The following is an 18,572-nucleotide window of genomic DNA, read 5'->3' on the forward strand; positions in this document are numbered from 1 at the left end:
CCGTGGAATGTAAAATCTCGTTTCTTGTAAAAACTTGATCTCCGTTAGAATCGAATTTGTAGTAGAAAAGTATGGGTAGACGAGGCATTAATATAACATGATATTAAATGTAAAAGTAACGTGCTAACTTAGACATCAATAACTTACCAGTGATAAGTAACGTGAAAAGCAAAAGCACGATCTAAGTACAATTATTTTATCAACAAGTTCTATTCAATTTAGAAGTATAGCTATTTCATAAATGTACGTGTATCATTGGGAGCTTAAAAAGTGAAATTATCAATAAGAAGAAGCGTAGTCAATTGCAATCATTATTGTTTCGATCACGTGATATTTCAAAACTTATCACACTGTTTACTCTAATCATCTGCAGGCTTCAATAAATTTCATCGACAAATATTTTAATTCGAGCGTTGGCAGAAGCGAATATTATTTTGTGATCTTAGTTCTTAAGTTGTGAAACTTTGCAACTAAGATCTTTGCAATAAATTATCTTAATTTCTGTTTACGATATTGACGTAGAGTTTTACAAAAAGAAATCGATTATTTGGCTCTTCAACTTAATCTTCTTAAAGAATTAATTAATACAATTTATATTGATAGACGTTACAGAAATAAATAGTTATTTGCAATCTCGTTATTATTAAAACGTAGAAAAGAGACTTTGTGTTTGTAAAGTAACTGTTAAAGTAACTCGTTCATTTAAATAAACATTTATTCAACTTATAAATAAATAAAACTTATTGCTCCCCTTATGACTTCAATTCTAATCTGTGCAGTAATCTTTCTTCCTGTTTTAAATTAAAGAGATAGATCGTTAATTACTTTATTATAGAGGAATAACTAAAAATTGTATTTTCTTTTCAATAATTTCATTCAACTATTATTTATTTTTAACAATGTAATTCCATTTACTTCATTTTCTTTTTTACTTTCCCTCGTTTGTTTCTTTTCAGAGCATTAGTGCTAAGGTATAGCGTTAAGATACAGTTCTTAAAACATAGTGATAATATTTTTGTTATAGTTTTTTCCCACAGTTCTTGATATTTATCACAATAGTTAATCAGCCTAATATGTAACAAATTTGTGCAGTCGCGTTTGAAACGCAAGAAAATTGCAAATCTCAATAGAACAATACATTTACAACCCATGGTTCCTTCGAGACTTTTGATGAGACTACAAGTTGCAACAAGAACAAAATTCGGACTTGAATTTTCATATCCAAGGTCAATTATGCGTTTACAAAATAAGTGAATAAATTTTATTATCAACTTAATAAATAATTTTCGAATAGCCGAACAGAAAAATACGGTAAAAACATTTCCCTTCTAAAAGGTTCAAACCGGGCGGCTTTTCTTCTTCATCTTCGCTAAAAAGCGAAAAATTTTCACAGGACGTGCGCTCGAATGCCAGAGTTTAGGATTAAATAGATCATAATTTCATTTTGAGATGTCAAACGAAACCTTTCGTTGCGCTTAAGTGGACTTATCGCGGACGAACAAATACTCTGTATATTTCGCAAAAAATCTGCACTTGGAAGTGCCAAAATCCAATGCAACAATCGAATTTTAAAAAGTAATAAAGCTAACGTGGATGATCTAAAAAGACACGAATATGAGTATGGAACTAGATAAAGTTTTTAAAAATATGTACATATACATTGATATGTAAATATACATATAAAAATATCTCAATATGTCTAAAATTAGCGTCGTAGCGTCATTTCATTCTTACTTTGATCTTCCAAATAGAGGAATAGAAATATCAAGAATGTTTCCTTTTCGTTCAAACGGTTTCGTATTAATCAACGACGATGGTCGTTATGCAATGCCGCAGTTTATAGAAAACGTCAATCAAAAGAGATCGTTAATAAAAATTTGATGTATACGTTGGCTAAATTCGTGTAAACTCGTCAAGTATACGTATGTTTGATTAATTTTTAATCAGAGGAAGAACGATTGACAGGTGATTATTCTACACGTGAAAAATTTGTAATCAAAAATGTAAAGTAGCACGATTTTTGCATGAAGTCCCCTGTTAAACTATAAGATCGCAATTCAAAAGTTAATTACGCACCTATTAACGTTTGTCTAACCTAAAGCTATCTGTTAAACTCTGTTTTCTTCGAAACGTGGAAACATTATACTTCTTTTTTCTGCAAAGAAAAAGAAAGAAAAATAAAGGAAACGTATAGTGAGTAACACACGTCCTCTACAGAGATGACACGTGTCAAGGTCTCTGAGGTGCCATTAGACTATCGATATCCACAAGCTCGAGCTTGCTGACGAATTCTAAAACCCACTTTACGTACAAACACCACGAAACTGTTTTGCTCGAACTGCCGCTTGTCTTAACATATAACCGGTTAATCGAGACAAGTGAGGAAGCGTATATAAACAAAACGATTGCGTGATATTCATGTGATCCGATGTTATAGCGGCAGCAGTTATTTGACGTTAAATGTGGACGTTCAGGGACAAATTTTTAATGGACCCTTAATCCAGCCGAATGAATATTTCTGTAACTCTTCGTCTTACGATTTAAGTTCCAACAGCGCGTGTCGTAACTAACCACAGGGTCGGTCAGACGTCGAGGCATTTTACGGTCTGGCTGAGCTTTCGAAGTTGTGCAAATCGCATCGTTCTTTTAATGTGTAAGGTGCAACTAATTTTTAATTGTAATTTAATTGTAATTACTGCCAATTGAATAAGAAAAATTTATTATCTCGAAGTGAATAATAAATAATATTCCATAATTCATATACATATTGCAAAATATATCTTGATTTCACCGCAATCTATACAAAACCAAGTTTCGTCATTTTCTAGTCTTTTATTTTTATTGTTCATTATTTGATTTGCGTATCAAATATTTTCCCAAAATATATTATCAAATATTATATTAAAGATGTCTAACTCTTTTTTGTTTTCACCTAACTAACTGATTTAAAGTTTCCACTTTTCTTTACTTAACAACGCTTAACATTCTTTTCGAAGAATTTTCTAATATTTTTCAAGGAAATATATCTACACGTTCGAATGCGGCCAAAAAAGAAGTGTTCGTCGCGTATAGCCCGGAAAACGTACAAAATGCACGTGTTTATGTTTGGTCCGATTGATGTACCCTATCTCTAACACGACATTGCAGATTAAGGGGTTAAGAACAAAGTGCCGGCCCTGTGCTGTCCATGCTTCAAGCTCGTGTACTTATTTACATCTGCCGCCTCGTTTCTTTGAACCAATTTTAAACTGTAGACTGACGTAGAGTACAAGAGGAAACTACGATTACTATGAACAGCGAAAAGCTACGAGACAACTTTGATCTTGCAAAGAATCAGGAGTCGTTAATTAGACACGTGACAGCTACGTTTCACGAGGCAGCCTCGTATTGTCTGTACGCAAATATCTAAAATAGCTCAAGAGTCGTGGATGTTATAATTTCACGCGACAAATTCGGAAGAGTCACGGATGTTCACAGGATGACGATAAAGAACTACATGTCCTCCTAATTAATTCGCAAGAAATTTGCCAATGATCCGACGTCATGATCCGCCACGGCGCGTGTAGGACGCTAAGAATATCCTGAAAGGTCCTGGCTACGGGGTGAAGAGGATGACGAACCTTTTGGCGGGAGGACTGAGATCGTAAGTCGAACAGATCAGCGCTTGTCCCAGAAAGAAATAAGTCGCTTAGAGAAATTTATTTATAACGTATACGTATGTATAGAGAGTATATAGCGCGGGTGACATTTTCATAGTCGGTTCATTGATCACTGAAAATTGCTCCGAAGCAGCTCGTGCACATATTGGTTTATTAGAGCGTGATTGGATACAGGGGCAGATTGTAGGGAGACGGCGGGCAATCAGCCAACTTGCACCCCATTTTATACTTTCGTCATAACAATTCATTCGAATAACATCTTTGAACATGATAATATTTGTTATACACTGGCCCATTAAAGTACTTGAACGCTTAACACAGAGAATCGTTTCATACGATAAGTAATAAGTATAAGAATATATGCAACGTGTAATAGCATGGAATTAATTGTTTAGAAGCTGTTATTAAAGAGACTCAACACGTTTATGATATCGCGGATGAAGATTCACGCAATGTATCTCTTTTCATTTGGCACATCAACGAAGTCAGGCAATTAAATAATCATTGTTCGACATGAAATAAAAGATGGAAGAATTATTGTTTGGAACGATTACGAATAACATTGCGATGGTATTATTACGAGATGATAAAATAAAACTTCATCTATGATATTATGGCAATTAAGGGTTGAGATAATGCATATTACCAATGTGAAGGAAAAGTCAGTCGAAATCTGTAACACGGCGAATGTGTTAAAGATAAATCTACTTTATTATTTTTCTTTAGGTATTTAGATACTTTATTATTATTTTATTTAATATTCGTGACAAATTTAAATCACTCACGACATAAATACTTTTCATTGACGAACGACTTTGACATATTAACATATCCTTTATTATGAAATAAAGGATATTTTATAAATAGACATGGTAAGACAAGCGGCTTTAAAAGATTAACTTAATAAATTTATTCCAAGTATTCAATACGATGTTTAATGCAAAATTTCATTTTTCTTGACATCTGTGAAATCTCAAATTAATCGCGCTATGTTAGGAAACAATAAGATGGGCGCAAAGGTCATTTCGTGCGTTAGGAATATATTATGATGACGATCCTTTTTTTTTCTACTTCTACCCGAAGCAAAACTTAAGCGTTTAGATACTAGAGAAATTTAAATAAATGAAACCTAATTGTGAGTGGCACGAGCAGGACACACTTAGTATACTAATGTAATTCCATATGGAGCTATGATTAAAGATGTGTTTACATAACATTTAAAAGTAATATTAGCGTAATAGATTTACGTCTCTTTTATTGTTACGATGAAAACGAATACTGGTCGATAATTTTACGTTACGATACCACGATTATCTAAATTAGTTAAACGATCATAACATTTGCAACGCAATTCAAATGAAAACGTGAAGTATGTACTAAAAGTATCGCAACGAATTTGAACAATTTATCGTAGGTATTTATTATACAAAATTAAGTATAAAATATTGATCAATATTGAATCTATACAAATGCATGCTAATAAACTATCAAACATGGGTAATCGTGTGTTTTAACGTATGAAACATTTGATTTTTTATCTTAGTATTTATCTTCGTCTTATATTCATTTTTACACATCATTATGCAACTAAGAATTTTCACTTTCATGTATGATATGTTTAATTCCAATCCTTTGATACAACTTTTTAGGATTCACAGTCGTAAGAACTGTTCATTACAGTACGCGTATAGTATTCGTTTATTGTAACCAAGAAGATCATAGTACCGTAATAAGCAAACATCCTGCAACGAACTATGTATACTTGTAATTGGAACCTAAATTTATTATTAGATAGGTAATCGTCGTCCCTTTTCATTCGTAGAGATCATTATTACTTTGGTTTAAATGATTACAAATGAAAAAAAAAAAGACTCGCGAGGCTGCCTCGCGATGTATATGGATACCTGCCTCAGGGCGAGCCGACTATTGTCGGTTTTTGGCAAGATTAAAATCACAGTCTTTCACTCGAAGGATTTTATCGAAATCGTAATTTTGGTTCATCCTGCTTCGCGTACTATGTGACTGTAACGACAGAAGGAAACTCGAGCGAAGCAATTGTCGGATGAGGCTGCCTCGCGGGTCTGTCTCACGCTCTCTGCACATAACGTAATAATACAGTTCCAATTACAGGTATACAGTTCGTTATAGCATCTTCGTTCACTGAAACTATTAGGCCGCTACCAGGAACTATTAGATTGTTAATCCTAAGTCAAGTTACCGAATAGTTGCCATCACATCGACTTCGATATCCTTGAATTAGGTTGTCAAGGACATCAGCCTGAGAAACTTTCTCCCAATATACATAGGTCAAATAGGATAGATATATATATATATATATCAAAACATACCAGAATGGTGTATAAAGAATGATAGGTATTCCAGTTATTGAATTGCAAATGAAAAGAACTAGATTGGGCTACGTTATTAAAATGGTAACGACTTGCGTGGAGACAATATATGTAAATGGGCGTTTTAAAAATAGCCACATTTAAGAATACCCACAGATAGAATTATTAAAATGCATTCATTGTAAATATATCTGGTTACCTCTGGTTATAAAATATACTTACTGACTGTGCTGCAGAACAGTAGTACACTTATGATGCCAAACATACTATTCTGTACAACTCGAAAATCGAAAGTGACCGCCCTATATATGTATAGAAAGAAGTTATTCAGGATTGTCAATTTGACCGAAATGAAGTTCTCGTTAAGTTATAACTTCACTCTTCCCATTAATATCTGAGTAATATCCTACTTGGCAATAGCGAAGTTCCTGAACCTCTTTCATAAATCAAAAAACAATCCTATGTCACTAATAGTACATTATTAGTCCAGACACCTTTGGAAAAATTCCGCAATCGTGATTAATGATGATCGACACATAAAACGAGAAGGACAAGTTAATTTGAGTTGACAAAACGAACGAGCAAACAAACTTTCCAATAACGTTGTTCCGCAATCTAAGAATCTTTCAAGGAGAGCTACAACGTGAACATCTCTTCAATGACATGCTGTTTTATCAATATAGTTAACACCTCTATATCGGTTAACAGTAACATTGCACCGTTTAGAAATACGAAATATAGCGTAAGGGTTATTTAGATCGGGAAGGTAGCTTCTTTATCGAGATATTTACTACAAATTTAGCAAATTTAGTGGAAAGTCAACATACAATACGAAGGATGGTTTTAAACATTCAGAGGCTCGGGAATTAATGCGTACCGTGGAAAAGTATATCCATATTATGTATATTATACAGATAAAACATTTTGGGATTTCATTGACGTTAGAAAGATAATCAGGATTATATTTCTGGAATTTGAAACTGATTTGAAAAAAATTTTTTTACAAGATATTTTAGAATTACAAGATATTTATTGCAAACATAGATTTTCAAAATTTAAGTATCAAAGATGGCCCCATCGAATACTGAAGTTTATTAAATACAATGGATAATTGACTTTTTGAATTAAACGCTGCGTGATCTCTGTGAAATCTATACTACAACTCTTACGTATTTTGTCATCTTTATGATAATTTCGCACTTGTTTCTAGCTTTACCGGTGCTAACGAAATTTCAAGATGTTTCATTTAACACACCTGATATATTCATAAAAGGATAAACGGAAAACCCCGTATAAAATGTTGTACGTTTAACGAGAAACGGAATCTTATCGCTCTGATTCCCTTAGAAGTTGAAATTTTTTAAATTATACTGAGGGCAATAAGGTGGTTGTTTCGAAAGCGAGCACAATTCAATTCTCGAGTATTTCGCATAATCGGCGACACTGGGAGTTAGAAAGGAAAAGCTAATGTTCTTGTGAGTTATTCAATCAATGTTCACATACGCAAATACATAGGAGCTAGGTGCAAAAATCGAGTACCAACTAGCAATATTTACTCGTGCTCATTTTCTTTAAAGCCATCGTGACGATCTAAATTCTTAATTAACGCGATGATTTTGTTCACTTCAGTATGTGCATATTGATAAACGTGTATACAGGCAATTTATGTATAGCCGCATATTTACGCAATAGTAGACGTATGTTTGTACAATTAAAATTATTAGAGAATGTTAAAAAAACCCATCTGAATAAGTAAACTGGAAAAACACTATAGGAAGTAATGTTTTATGTATGCATATAAAATACATATGCATAGATATATCAATATTGCTCTTCTTAGTTAACACATTGACTGCTACGTAATTTTATATATTTCTTCCTAGCAGTCGCAATAGATTGAAATGTGCTGCATCATAATGTCTCATTTGTGCAAAATATTTATCTTATTTTAATCATTCTGAAAAGTTTAGCAACCTGACTCACCGATAACTAACCGTGTCGGTTAGCTCATTAAAATATCCTATCTTACATTCTTTTTTATTTCTTCAGATATCTTTGAATATTTTAAGCTCGCTTAATCTTGTAATTTTCTTAATTCACTTAGCCTGTGTTTATTATCTTTTAAGAGCAGTTATACTATACACTCTATTACGAGATAATAACTAAATATTTTGAATTGAACGGAGAATAACAATGACGGTACGATAAAACTTTAGCTTTATTCAATCCTCAGATGATAAATAATAACATTTTGATTAATACGGACAAAACAGATCTTTGGTATATTTAGTCTAGCGTAGTATATAGTAATATAATTACCAACAAACAGGAGGATAAAATTTGTTTAGGAGACGAAGGAAAATCAAGAAATGTGGAATTTCTAGAACAATAGGAACGTAATCGGTGCTTTATCAATGCCTCGTCTAAATAAAACGCAAATCGAACAATCCAAACAGGGAAAGTTTTAATACAACTTCGTCTCACGCATTCGATGCTCAGACAGCCCATAAAACATTTGCATATTGTCCAGTTCCTTCTTCGATATCGATTCCTCGGTATCGATGCGCTATACACGGAAAAAATACGAAAAAAGTCGCGAGAGATTTAAGAAAATCGAAAATTGTAAAGTTCCCGCAATTGCGAAATTATAAATATTATTCTTGCAAATAAAATTCTAATCCAGTGTTTTTAAAAAAGCTTAGTACAATAGGAGAGCCAGGAGAGAGAGAGAGAGAGAGAGAGAGAGAGAGAGAGAGAGAGAGAGAGAGAGTGATGTCACCACATCAGTAATTATGAGGTTTAGTATTTAAGATTCTATTAGCGTGTATAACGTGTGTCATAAGAGCGAAACAGTCATATGTGTTTGTATAATATTGTCAAGATCAATGGAAACAAAATTCAGAACAAAGTTTGATGGAATGTGACGCAGGTCTACTTTAATATTACTATCAGCTATATGTATTAGGACATCTATCTGTTACATTTATGGATTGAGAAACTCTAATAAATTGTACTTCGTTTAGTCTTTACATCATAGTTCTGAATGACGTGATATATTTATAACAAAGTGATTAGAAAATAATAGCTATAATAAATGAGCATTCAATTTGTACTAAATATCAGTAGGTATCTTAATACTAATGATTGCCAGTGTATATTCCCATTTCTTTGTAGGAAATAATATTACGTGGTACAATAGTGGACATACATGGAAAGAAATAATTAAATAAGAAATAGAAAATAGAAAAATAATTAGAATTTGAAAGAAATAGAATTAAACAGATGTGAATAAGTGGTGATAAAGAAAACGAAAGATAACAGGAACTAGATACGCGAGATTACTATGTCTTCCAGAATCTAATCAATTTAGAAATATATGTTTACTGTAATTTCTCACTTAACATTTTAAGCAATCTTTCGTAGAAAAGTTAAATCCAAATCAACAATTGCTAATAAGAAAAAAATATATAACAGGAATAATATAAAAGAATTCTTCCAAAATATAAAACGAGTGTATACCTTTGAGAAACGCGATTGATTTTGATTCGTAATATTCATTGTAATCTTTTATTTCTAGTCTTAGCAAGCTTCTCATAATTTTTCAACTTTAATGGCTACAAAAGTATTGAGGTTAGGTTGGGGTTATTATAGCATTTACATACTAATTTCTTAAATATACAGCCTTATTGTTAGACTACAAAGATTTGGTATTATGAAAATGAAATGTATAGAACCTGATAAAAAAGTGTTTCATTGAAAAATAAGGGGTTGTGTGTCAATACTTTTTATAGCCACTGTATGTAATACTGGTTGCAGCGGAACGTCGAACGAAAAAAGAATCGAAAGGTTTCCCTTTGAGTAAACGTGTATGAACGTGTATGAACATGTATGAACGTGTACAAACACGATAAATAGTCGGCGCGAACGACACCCATTTACGCGGAACGGCTGAACGCGGAAGCAACGCACCGTTTATTGATCACGTTTCACGGATTTACCGACGCCAGATAATACATCCAGGGCGAAAAATCACAATCAATCGCTTTTTGCGTACCTACTTATACAAAGCAATGCGACCCAGTCACATAACTGCAATTCAAGTCCAGTTTTTCTCGTATTTATGTCACGCATATGATTAAAATTAGATTAAACAGTGTATATGATTAAAATTAAACTAGATAATGCATATAATTAAAATTAAATTAGGTAATACGTATGATTAAAATTAAATTAGGTAATACGTATGATTAAGATTAAATTAGGTAACAGGTATGATTAAGATTAAATTAGTACTTATAAAGTAAATTTTGAAGATATTTAAACATTTTTTAATATAGTATTTGGCTAGTTTTTGTTACATATACATAAGTTAATCGGCTTATATAATTTATGGTAATTAAAATATTAGTTATCTATAAGGGTAGTTTTACTTATGATTAGAAACAACATATTACTGTTTATTTAAATAACAATCATTAAATTTTTATGGGACATTATGTAAAACTTTCGAATTTATAAAAAGAACTAAAAGGAATAAGCTTATTTATTTAGCAATGACGAGTAGCTGAAGGTATTATAATGCAACAGAAAAATGCATTACACTGTGGTTCTATCGAACATCATTTTATTCATGTATCATTAAAAATTCAACTCGGGCACTATCTGATGTCAGTTACAATAGCGTGATACAGAATTATGTACGCCATCGAAAAAATTAACTTTGAAACCTATGTTAAACTTTTAAACATTTCTTACTCTTGTTATATATTAGTTTACACAGTCTTATACATTTTTATTGCGACACCCTGTATATCAATTGTAACATTATCGGTACTATCCATATTAAGATGACAATTCACAATATAGTTAGGGCATCATCTATAGTATGTCATTCAATTTAACACATTACGGACCAGTCGTCTTATTGCTAGGTGTACGCACGGGCCAGATTAAATTGTTTTTCCCTATATGACGACAATGAAAACCCGAAAATTCTTGTGAACGGTCGCAAGCGTTAGAATCGAAAACACAGGAATTCTCATGATCCGTCCATAATTAATAACGATAATACGCTTAGAAAAAAGAAAAAAAAAGAATGTAATTAAATGACTATCAATAAATTATTTCGGAATCTACGTTTTTGGTTTTTACTCTCGAGATTTTAGTATCATGTAATGACAACTTGTCTTGTATCAAGTTAATATCTTCGCTGCACGTGATCATTATACATAATTACATTTTTCCACTAGGTGATGTGCATATACATCTTTTCTCCACTATTTTCACTGGCAGAGAAACGTATAGTCTACGGTCAAAATCTCGAGAAAGTCTATCCTACACAAGAACAACAAATCATACATATTGAGCTGTATAACATAGACTCGTACTGTTTTTATTTCCATATTGCATATATTGCACTAAATATAAAAACAGGATGAATTTATGTTACAATGTAGTAATAACATCATATGCACACAACAATGAAAAATGGTTGCAATTTCAATTGGTAGCACTGTAAGATATTGGTAGGTTATGTCGTTTATGTATATTGTTCATTTCCTGGAAAGGTGATATAACTAAGAATAGTTAAGATATTTAAGAGGTTACTTTGAAATACAAGGTTTAATATATTGGGTTATACCATATATTTAAGAACAATGTCATAATTCAAAATACGATTGTTTTAACCCTTCTTTTACTGTAACTATAAACAATACGTATAAACAATATTTTATGAGAAATTGTCAAAACTCAACAACTATCAGCAAAATTATAAAAGAAAATAATGTTTTTGTTATTAATTAAATAACTTTTTGAATAAAAAGTTCTATTGATCTGTGGTATAACACTGTTTCCTTCAACAATTTAACTGTTTTAACAGTCTCTAACAGTCTTTGGATCTTAATGATCTTCCATATTTTGTTTACATATATTGGTTACACTAAAACAAAGGATTAAATAACCAATTAAAAGAAACTATTGAATTATAAAATTGTTCTTAAATAAACAATTCTATTTTATAAATATGATACTTTACTATATCTTGATAAATATTACATTACTTTATAATTATACTTTATAAATACTTCAAAATTTGTAATTTTTCAGTAACTCTCCCAAGAAACCAGCGATATGTATTTCTAACCAAGCAAGCAGTATAAGTACACTCGTATGCGGCCCGGCTATCAAAAATACATACATATGTATAAAGCTGCCAAATCGCACACTATCGCCGGTATGAAACCTCAATAATACGTTCACGTATCTACATCGGATCTAAACGTCAAGATTCAAAGTAAATCCATGGTAATAATTCTTATATTGATAGTTATAAGTATGACAGCTAAGTACTGAAGAAATTAAAGGGAATATAAATTACAACTATTTTACACGATGAAGCAGCATGCGGGTACGCGTTGCGCACGCCAAGAAACGCGCGCACACAATTACATCAAGTTACGCATCCACACGTATACACACTGATGCTCACACCGATCGAGACAATGCGTCAAAGCAGAGGCGGTAATAATCATTCACCTTTCATGTAATATCAAAAACTAATAGATCCAATCTCTTCAAGGCAACAAACGAGAATATATACCGAATATAATCTGCAGAAGAAATGAAACATCGGATAGTTGAAACGACTCAAGAATGGATCCACCGAGAACACGATACAATTACGTTCATACGCGACGAGTTTCTCGCGATATCTTTCACAGACACGCGGGAAAATCGTTCAGCCGATATCTGGTAAAATCGTAAAATTACACCAACGGAAGTTCGATCATGGTTTCTGTTATCAAACAGAACACTATTAAGAATCTGTGAGAGAGAAACTCAACGAAAGTATCCGGCCGTGGTACTCGACTGTTCGATTTCTGCACACCAAATTCGATATCCCTATCACAGACTTTTCCAGCTGAATAACGAACGTCGTAATCATGAAAAATATTGTTAATGATTCTAACATCGACATGAATATGTAGTAGAGTATTTATGAATTTATAACACAGAGTTGTTAGACGTATATTCACCACAATATCGAGATGCACGATAGTAGGCGCGGCTTTTCACCCCGTATAGAGAGAAACGATTTCGTGTCAGTGATTTGTCACCTACCTACGTTATTCGAGCGTGTCCTCTTCGTCAACGATCCTCGTGCTATCCACGAATGAAACTCACGATACCGATTTAACACAGAATCACGAACGAATCGTGCTCTCGGCACTTTTCAGCTCGTGCTTGTCGCACGCCAACCGAGTCCGCCATCTTGGGGCAACCGCCAAATCCCCCCAGGCAGGACAATACTTTCCCATGAAAAGTCACTAGGAACCTCTACAGATTTTCCATCTTTCTCTCGCTACTTCTCTCACCCTTAATCCTTGACAAGCCGACTGCAGTATAAGTCGTTCTACTACTTCTCGATACACTAAACTTTACAGACATATCTGTGTTTATTGCAATTATTAGTGTGGTATTTGTGCAAATTTATATTTTAATGAGTGAAATGAAATAAAATGAGACCTGAATAGAAAACTGTTTGACAGTCCTATACTTTGGATACTTTACATTTTACATTTTACATATTGTGTGCACTCTATGCATTTTTCCATTTACAAATTTCCTATAAATGCATAAAAATCCTGTATAAATCTGTAATATATGAAGTTTACTTTTGGTATCAACAGTAATCTAAAATCTGTTTTTTATTTAAGATGTGATTTTAAGATTAACATAGTCAAATTTGATGTTTTTTAGTACATTCATATTTAGTGTTGTCAGGTATGTTATTCATTTTTCAATTATTAGTTTTGTTAATGATGTAGTAAAGCCTAATTCGAATTTATTCTTGATAATATCTATTTTTTGATAAATTCACTAGATATATATTGCTATATTATCGTCACATTAAGATTATCTCGTAACTACATTCTAATTAGTTCTATAATTCAAGTAATACTTGACAATTAGCGTAAATAGTAGTTTTTTATAAATTGATTAACTGATTATTTACTAGCTATACTTATGTAATTGTGTTTAATTCTGTAACTGAAAGTTGATATTTTTCGGCTAGAGCTTTGTATGAAAGATGTAACTGCTTAAATCTCTAAAGGATATTTATATGTACTTGTATGTACTAATAGTACACATGTATACTTTCAATTTAACGCAATAAATTTCATAATTAATTTATAATTTATGTTGCCTATATATATATAAACAAACGTTTTATCGGTGTTTATATAGTTTATTAAATATGCACTAATCATATATTATAAATATAAATAATAACATTAATGCTGATTTATATCATTAACGAAAAGACAATCAATTTTTGCGATACTACATTTGGATTCACTCCTAAGGTTACGTGTGGTGGTGATAGTTACATATTACAATTTTTTTTGTTTGAATATTTCTCTGCGCTGATTATTAATAATTTCTTCTTTTATCCAACATATACATAAATTGATAGGATAGAAACTAAAGCAGACATAATAAATTTTTTCTAACTATTTTTAAATGGGGATTTTTACGTAAAGACTAACGTTACTAAAATTTCACGAAAACAAGACTTAGTTCACTCTAGTTAATCGTAATGATTCAATATGTAATTAAGATAAAAAGGAAGATATATCAGTTTAAAATCAAAGTAACATCCTCGAACCAATCAACTCGCTAGCAGTGTGGGATATCAATTACAAGGGGCTATAAAGAATAATAGAACTGAATAAAATACATTCTTAGATAAATTACATTTTTGTGATAACTCTTCTAATGTCAACTTAGAAAATCTTAATCTAGATGAAACTTCTTATTTCAATGAAGCAATGTAAAATCATACTTTTTTCTTTATTACATATGTATGTACACAGTTATCGCGGCTAGATAAAATGAGCTCTAGTCTGACATCTATCGGTTTAAACACGAACGATAAACCTACGATTATATGATGATAAGTAGATTGTAGAAATAGTTTAAAATACATACATACGCACATCCATATACATTAAATTCGGGAAATATCTTATAATAATCAGATTTCTATGATATTCATTCTAATAAGGTTAAAATCTTGCGATACAAATTACCTGATGATTACAATAAACTATAAACATCCTTTTCTGCTAAGCGTCATTAATTGATAACCTTGAACATTGCAATTAAATAATATTAAAGTCTTACGATTTCAATGAATTATAAGCACTTTTTTCCTACATTAATAGTAATTGATCGATAACCTTTAAGATTCAAATTTAATATTTCATTTGACATATCTTTACTGTTCGATATTACATGATATCAGGATCGTGTTGACTACTAGGCAAAATAGGCACGTGTTTAGGGTCCGTTGAAAAGAGGCGACAGTACAAAGGTATTGTCATTATTGCATGAAATAAATAAATCCATTGGCTCTGACTTTCAAATTTAATTAAAAAATATATACCAATAATAGTACTTGTTGCAAAAAATCTTTATTACATACAAGATAGTCTACACGAGCTGATGTAGTAAGTGCTTTAAAGGAGAATTATGTTAATATTGAAACAGCATTAAACAAACTATCCATAAATGAAACTGAAAAGCCAGTTCGAGCAAAAGCGGATACGTTAGTTACTAAAGTGGACAAATTCGAACTTGTTTCATTAATGATTATGTAGAAAAATTTTTTATGTAGAATAAATGCTGTTAGCAAATCGTTGCAATCATTAACAGGTTCAATATCATTCTCATAACTACAGTACCATTATATTATATAATGACGATGGTACTACTAAGCATAACCAACTTTATTTTAAAGATACGCGTAACAATGTCAAGGAGTTTAAGAATAAAGCTGTAAATATTATTCCAATTAAATGTAGAAAAAGATACCAAGTTACAAAAATATATATAATAACAATGAGATCAACGTGCAGTTAAAAGTTTTGGAGTTTTGGAGCGAACATGTTTTAAATCGTCCGTGATAGAATAGATACTGATTTGTATAGAAGGGATGATATATGAAAATGTAAAGAATAAATTTAAATTTATGTACCTATATATGATTATAGTAAGGAAATTGTAAAACTTATATTGAGAGCATTTATAATAAAAATTTAAATGTTGATGAAATGAAAGTGGAATGAAGCAGCTTAATATATTAAGTAAGATTGAGAATGTAATCATTGTTTCTGAAAAATTTAATTTTATAATCGAAAATAAAATTATATCTACATTTCTCAATGTTGAAATAATAAGATTACTGATTAACAATGCCAGAGGGGAGAGTTTGTGCCTAGAGCAGTAAAAAATTATTTATGCAATACTTTTTTGAAGTAAAAACTTGCCGCATTAGTACTGATGTCTGGCGTCTGCGTCGTTTATGAAAAATAAACGTACACGAAACGCGCTCTATACCGCAACATACATTGAAAAAGGAAGCAAGCGTGCAACAATGAAAAATTGAAAGCAAATTAATCAAAAATTTCTAAAGACAAATTTCTATTTAAGTCTCAAAACATCTGCATTTTAAAAGAAAACATAAAGATGGCAACCCAACCTAAAAACTAACGCTAATCGACAGGTTATTTTTGTATGTAACTCGAAAAATAAAGCCGACCGTCGATTGTATGTATAGGAAACAGTTGTTCAAAATATTTCACTTCATAACATATTTCAGAATCATCGAAATCGGAGATGATGGTTCTTTGATAATTTCATCCAACATCTTGTCACTGTTTACGTAGTTCAATGTTTACGTACATACTCGTAAAGTAACCTATTATGACACCTTCTAACTACCATTAGATGTAAATATTCTTGGTCTATTAATACTATCAAGGAAGAAATTTCCACTCTAATACTATGTATCATGGTAACGCACGTTCGTTATTTCGTCGCTCATTTTGTACAGTCAGTTTCAAAAATATTCGGTCACTACAATCCAGATAAATTAACCTGTTATGCGATATCAGATAGTATCTGACATTTTCTTACGCGAGTTCATAGAAATCACGTTCGGGAACAAATCCTGTATATTTGCCATTCGAAGTTTCTTGCATGAACTTTGTAAACTATCTCCAGATTTGTGGAAAACAATATAACAGTGCATATAACAATGAACTCACTAATTGCATCACAAAAAGTTCAGAATAAAACTTATAGATATGAAAAATATCTGTCAAATGAGACGTCACACGTTACATGTACAAATTCACAAGTATAATTTAAAATTTAATTGATTTCAGAATGGAAATTTTTGTTCGCTTACATTAAATTTTTTATTTTTGTCACTAATTTATTGTTAATCATAATCATCGATTTCTTTTCATCATTTTCATCATTACTTCTATATGTTTTTATAACGAATATCAAGAAAAATGGAATTGTTACTTTATTATTAAATAATTAAAGACTTTTAATAATTGTCATCACAGTTATAGTCAGGATTAGGGTTATGTTAGAGTTAGATCTTATTTTTGTCTGCATTATTGAATTCTAATCATTTTTACGTTCTTAATATAAATATTCAGGATAAATTAATACTCTTTATTATATTATAAACGTGTTTTATCAATGTTAATTGATATTTTATAATTGACCTATGAAAGGTACAATGATGTATAATTTTTAACAGCGTTCTCTAATTTAGGATTAAAAAACTGACCAGTTTTGAGTTGTATATTATAGTGCAGTTCTTCAAGAATAGAAAAAGCCTCCGCCAGTTGCTGTGTGACTTTCGAAAATTGTAGAAATTAAGTTCTACGATTACGTCTTCTTAGTTGTTAAATAGTTTTCTGTAAAAGTTAATAAATATTTGGGCATAAAGTTTTTCACATATTTTCAGAATAACAAAATCTACATTTCCATAAAGTTTTAACTTCACATACCCAATTTTATGCAATACATAAATAATTGACAATCGAAAATAGCAATACAGTCTGTAGATATTGTATTTTATTAAAAATAAGAAATTTTGAATTTTTAACATTATTGCTTTTTATCTCTATTTATTTTGGATAAAGAACATAGAAGTCCAAGTTAGGTTATAGTCCGAATATTTTCGAAACCAACATATATCGTTTCTTTGTTACAAATTTTTAACGAAAATATATTTACAAATGAAATATGTTTATATCTAGTTGTTTTGATTCATAAAATATACTAATAACGTTTGGCCGGAAAAGAACTGGAACACATTGCATAATTCTTATATTAAATATTTCTTAAAATTTAATAGTGTAACAGAAATGAGATAGAAGTAAACGAATACGCAATAAAGCATAATAAACTTTAGTAAATTACTCTGTTATTAAAGAGAAAGTGACTCAATCTGCTACTAGAAAATTAGAGCGTTTCTTAATTTTCATACAATAAGGATATCGCAGACATGAATAGAACATTTTTCGTGTAACTTAAATTAAATCGCTATATTCTGCAAGATAGTAATTGATTCGTACACTAGAAATTATATGTGTAATTTATATTTATGTAAGAAATTTTTTTTAACAAATAGTGCGTCTAAGGAGTACAAAAAAATAAATAGAGCTTTGAGAATTCTACTTCAAAATTTAAAATT

General features: G+C 31.1%; 2 protein-coding genes and 1 long non-coding RNA gene across 5 annotated transcripts in view; 1 reads left to right on the forward strand and 2 right to left on the reverse strand.

The window, feature by feature from the left end:
• Window positions 1–13,395, reverse strand: part of LOC132914089 (putative fatty acyl-CoA reductase CG5065) — a 41,605-nt gene extending 28,210 nt beyond the window's left edge. The window contains exon 1 of one of the 3 annotated variants that reach the window (XM_060972910.1): window positions 13,130–13,395. The gene's annotated coding sequence lies outside the window, so the exon portion shown is untranslated. Of the gene's footprint in view, window positions 1–6,229; window positions 6,255–8,036; window positions 8,055–13,129 lie in introns of those variants that run through there. The other 2 variants (XM_060972934.1, XM_060972927.1) reach the window with 2 other exon arrangements.
• Window positions 1–18,572, reverse strand: part of LOC132914152 (homeobox protein PKNOX2-like) — a 115,268-nt gene that overhangs the window by 31,204 nt on the left and 65,492 nt on the right. The window lies entirely within an intron of this gene.
• LOC132914432 (uncharacterized) lies at window positions 11,635–13,297 on the forward strand. Its single transcript, XR_009659589.1, has 2 exons — window positions 11,635–12,242; window positions 12,336–13,297. It is a non-coding gene; the product is annotated as an uncharacterized LOC132914432 (long non-coding RNA).

The sequence above is a fragment of the Bombus pascuorum genome, chromosome 1 (genome assembly GCF_905332965.1).
Source record: "Bombus pascuorum chromosome 1, iyBomPasc1.1, whole genome shotgun sequence".
In the NCBI taxonomy this organism is placed as follows: Eukaryota; Metazoa; Arthropoda; class Insecta; order Hymenoptera; family Apidae; genus Bombus; species Bombus pascuorum.